Here is a 5,683-nt window from a genome sequence, read left to right as displayed (position 1 = left end):
AAAGACAGGGCATGGTTTATACGCATGTATATGTGTTTGTGTGTGCATGTGCATGAGTGTGTGTGTGTGTGTGTGTGTGTGTGTGTGTGCATATGTGTGTGCAGGTGTGTGTGTGTGTATCCATCCGTGTCCCAATTCATCATTCTACCATCCCAAGCTTCTCTACTATTGCTCTTGATAAAAGGTTACATACAGACTTAAACCACAGCAAATTCATTGATCTTTTTTTTAATTTAATAACTGGTATTTTAGCAATTTGGATACAGAACAACAGACACAACAAAAATATTTTCTAAGACATTCTCTGGCTATTTTCCAGTTGTATTGACAATATTATTAGTTTAATAATAATAATAATAACAATAATAATAATAATAATAATAATAATAATAATAATAATAATAATAACAATGATGATGATGATGATAATCCTTTCTACTATAGGCACAATTTTGGGGGAGAGGATGAGCCAATTACATTGACCCCAGTGTTTCACTGGTACTCATTTTATCAACCCCCAAATGGATGAAAGGTAAAGTTGACCTTGGCAGAATTTGAACTGAGAACGTAATGAGAAACAAAATGCCACTAAGCATTTCGCCTGGCATGCTAATGAATCTGCCAATAATAATAATAGGGCTACAGCAAATATTCTGCTCTATACCACAGATTTGTTTGTCAGTTGTTTGACAATAACCAGTTGAGCATGTTGAATAATTCACCTCTGTTTTGTTCAACATCCTTAAACAACCCTTATTCAGGGACCTTTTGAACAGGATGGGCTACTTAACCAGAAGAAAATTCTAACAGGGCCCACCTACAAAACCATGCATTGTTTATCTTGATATGAGGTTATCATGTCAAGTGCATATGGATGCATATGCCTGGTGTACCCTTACTACATGGGTAGTTGTGATGAGTATATTCAGTTACATATATTTGCATCTAGTGTCATTTTGATAGCATGCACTGTTCTCTCACATAACAACAACAACAACAACAAAAACAACAACAATAACAGCAACAGCAACAGCAGCAGCAACAACAACAACAACAACAACAACAATAAATGCCCTGATGCAGAACCAGGCAGTGGCTCTCATGGCTTCTGATCTTAACATTTTGTTTTGGTATAAAAAGATGGGCTACAGCAAATATTCTGCTCAATACCACAGATTTGCTTGTCAGTTGATTGACCCTAACTAGTTGAGTATGTACCTTGATGGCTGATGTTATGTGCATCTCTGACCATGAGCAGAAGTAGTGGAGGAGCATCATAGACATGTTGAAAGGAATTCTTTGGAGTTTGGATAATTCACCTATGGAAACATGGCTGTTTCATTCAACATCCTTGAACAACCCTTATTCAGGGACCTTTTGAGTGGGATGGGCTACTCGACCTGAAGAAAATTCTAACAGGGCTCCACCTGCAAGGTCATATGTTGTTTATCTTGATATGAGATCACCATGTCGCAAACATATGGTTGTAATGCTTGTGCCTGGTGTATCCTTATCAGATGGGTAGTCATGATATGTATAAAGTGTCACTTTGATGGCATGCACTACTCTCTCACTCAATAATAATAATAATAATAATAATAATAATAATAATAATAATAATAGTAATAATAATAATAGTAATAATCCTTTCTACTGGAGGCAAAAGGCCTCAATCGACCCCAGTGTTTCACTGGTACTTAGTTTATCGACCCCGAAAGGCAAAGTCGACCTCGGCGGAATTTGAACTCAAAATGTAGCAATAAGTGAAGTACTACAGTTCTATATTTAAGAGATGAGGAATTATTTACATTATTTACATTTGACGGATATTTGTTCTGATCTTGTTTGTTGTTAACACAACGTTTTGGCTGATATACCCTCCAGCCTTCATCAGGTGTCTTGGGGAAATTTCGAACCTGGGTTCTCATTCCTAAGGTAGTTTTTTTTCAACGTTGTTGTTGTTATTACTACTATTATTATTATTATTATTGTTATTATTATTGTTATTATTATTATTATTCAGGTCACTGCCTGGAATTGAACTCGGAATCTTGGGATTAGTAGCCTGCGCTCTTAACCACTACACCATATGCCCATGAAATACTGCTAAGCATTTCACCTGGCGTGCTAACTATTCAACCAAGCAGTAGCAGCAGCAGCAGCAGCAGTAGTAGTAGTAGTAGTAGTAGTAGTAGTAGTAGTAGTAGTAGTAGTAGCAGCAGTGGCGGCGGTGGCGGCGGCAGCAGCAGCAGCAGCGGCGGCAGCAGCAGCAGCGGCAGCAGCGGCAGCAGCGGCAGCAGCGGCAGCGGCAGCAGCGGCAGCAGCAGTAGCGGCAGCAGCAGCAGTGTTTTGGATTTTGGTAGAAGGCCAGCAGTTTTAGAGGAATAGGTAAGTTAATTACATTGACCCCAGTGGTCAACTAGCACTATTTTATTGACCCTGAAATGATGAATGACAAAATAGATTGCAGCAGAATTTGAACTTAGAACATAAAGAGCAAGAAGAAATACCTCAGAGCAGTTTATCTGATGTGTTAACAATTCTACCAGCTTGCCACCTTAATGATGATGATAATGATGATGCAGTTCTAGACAATGGTTCTTGTAGCCTCTGATCTTAACTGATTGGGAGTGTTATCATGTACATGTTTTATCTTGTAAAAGATGGGTTACAGCAAATATTTTGATCAATACCACAAATTTGCTTGTCAGTTGCTTGACTCTAACTAGTTGAGTATGTACCTTGATGGCTGATGATATGTGCATCTCTGATCATGAGCAGGAGTAGTGGAGGAGCATCACAGCCATGTGTTGAGAAGAATTCTTTGAGGTTTGAATGATTCATCCCTGGAAACATGGATGTTTCATTCATCATCCTTAAACAGCCCTTATTCAAGGACCTTTTGAATGGGATGGACTACTTGACTTCTAACTAGGTGCCCACTTGCAAGGTCATGCACTTTATATCTTGATATGAGGGTACCATGTCAAGTGCATATGGATGCATGTGCCTGGTATACCCTTATCAGATGGGTAGTCATAATGGGTATATTGGGCTTCCTACATTTGCACCCCAGTGTCACTTTGATGGCATGCACTGCTTTCTCAATAATAATATCATCATCATCATCATCATTGTTTAATGTCCACCTTCCATGCTGGCATGGCTGGGACGGTTTGACAAGAGCTGGCCAGACAGAAGCCAGCACTTGATTTCTGAGTCTACTTTTGTAGGGTTTTTACAGCTAGATGCCCTTCCTAACACCAACTACCCAGCAGAGTGGACTGAGTGCTTTTTACATAGCACAAGCACAGGCAAGATCAGTTTTGGCAAAGTTTTTACAGCTAGATGCCCTTCCAAATGCCAACCACTTTACAGTGTGGATTCATTGATTTTTAAGTGGCACCTGCACTGAAAGGGTCTTCAAGTAACTTGCAAGACAAAAATCTTAATAATAATAATAATAATGACAATAATAATAATAATAATTGGCACAACACGAATACAAAAGACACCATGACAATGTAACAAAAATGATCCATTGGCAGCTCTGTGGAAATCACAGCCTACAAAGAACAAAGACATGGTATGAGTAAACTCCGGAAGGAGTCACCGAAAATGAGAATTGCAAAATCCTGTGGTATGCAATGATCCAGTGTGATCACCCAACCAGACATTGGAAACCAGACATTGTTGTGGTGAATAAAAAAAAAGGAACATATATGATAATTGACATAGCATGCCCCGGTGACAACAGGATCAATGTGAAAGAAGAAAAAACAAATAACTATGACGATTTGAAGAGGGAAATACGAAGGTTGTCGCCAATGAAGAGAGTAGACATGATACCAATAGTAATTGGTGCACTTGGAAGTATCAGCACTCAACTACCAACATGGCTGAAAAAGATTGGTGCAAGTGTGAAAAGTAGAACATGTACAAAAATCAGTATTGCTTGGAACTGCAAGAATTCTTCGCAGGGTTCTAATCTAATATGGCAATGTTTCTACAGCTGGATGCCCTTCCTAACACCAACCACTCTGAGAGTGCAGCAGATGCTTTGTATGTGCCACTAGCACAGGAGTTAATCAGGCAGCCCTGGCATCGATCATGTTTGGATAGTGCATTTTACATGTCACTGGCACGGGAGTTGTCGGAGGGCACTGGCATCGGCCATGTTCAGATGGTGCTTTTTACATGCCACTGGCATGGGAGCCAGCCAGGTAGACCTGGCATCGACCACGTTTAGATGGTGCTTTTTACATGCCACCAGCATGGCAGCTTGTCAGGGGGCACTGATGTATTTTACATGCCACTGAAATGGGAGCCGCTCAGGGAACACTGGCCACAACTATGATTTTGGATTTACTTGACTCAACAGGTCTTCTCAAGCATACCATATCAACCGATGCATCAAGGATACTTTTAAATGGGCCAGACATACAACACTGGCATCGGCCATGGCTGTGATCTCACTTTAGTTGTTGGGTCCTCTCAATCACAGCTTATCTCCAAAGGTCTTGGTCTCCTGTTATTGCCTCTGTGAGGCCCAACATTTGAAGGTCATGCTTCACCAGCTCATCCAATGTCTTCCTGGGTCTACCTCTTCCATAGCTTCATTCTACTTTTAGGGTGTGGCACTTCCTCACACAGCTGTCCTCAACCATATGTAACACATAACACATGTTGTGAAGACACATGGTTTAGCGGCTAGGGTATTTGGCTCACAATTGTAAGGCCATGGTTTTGATTCCCAGTGGTGCATTGTGTCCTTGAGCAAGACACTTTATTCCACATTGCTCCTGTCCACTTACCTGACAAAAATGAGTAGTATCTATATTTCAAAAGGCCAGCCTTGTTACATTCTGCATGACACTTATCTCCATGAGAACTATGTCAAGGGCATGCATATTTGTGGAGTGTTCAGCCACTTGCACATCAATTTCATGAGCAGGATATTCCTTTGATCAGGTCTACTGGAACCCTTGTCATCATAACCAATGGAGTGCCAGTGTGTGTGTGTGTGTGTGTGTGTGTGTGTGTGTGTGTGTGTGTGTGTGTGTGTGCATGTAACTTTTGTTAAGCTAAATGAATAATGAAGTTGACAACAAACTGTTATTAGTTAGGTTATTATTTATTGAAGCTTAAACATTGCTGGCAGTGGGAGAAGGTCCATCCCAGAGTGGAGATTGAGTTACAAAGCATCATTGGAATTTTCTTCCTGCACAGTTAAATACCAAGTCTGCAGTGAATGAACACTTTTTAGCAAATATGCAATCACAGTTAGATGGATGGAGATAGTTGTGAAGCTTGCATAGTGGAATAGGATGTGTGATCAGTGTGTAGGCTGCGTGTTGTTATGAGGTAATGAGTGGGGTCTAGACCAGAATGAAGTTCAGGGATATTGAATCAGAGGAGGGAAAATTACTCAGAGGGTTTACTCCAGGTTTTTTGGTACTTCAAGAAAAAGCAGATGGTAGTGGTGGTGGTGGTGGTGGTGGTGGTGGTGGTACATTGAAAAGTCATGGCAATCTCCAGTCAGTGTCCTGGACTGAATGTTTTTCCAACTGAGCACATACTATTAAAGGTACCCAGGGGCTATGTAGTGGTTTTGAATTGAATGGCATCGTAAGCCTATGACCAGAAAAAAGTTGGAAGACCTTCTTCACTAACTTATTCTGTG

Source organism: Octopus bimaculoides, chromosome 11, assembly GCF_001194135.2.
Source record: "Octopus bimaculoides isolate UCB-OBI-ISO-001 chromosome 11, ASM119413v2, whole genome shotgun sequence".
NCBI classification, from domain to species: Eukaryota; Metazoa; Mollusca; class Cephalopoda; order Octopoda; family Octopodidae; genus Octopus; species Octopus bimaculoides.
The sequence above is the reverse complement of the archived record's forward strand: the minus strand, read 5'-3'. Positions refer to the sequence as shown.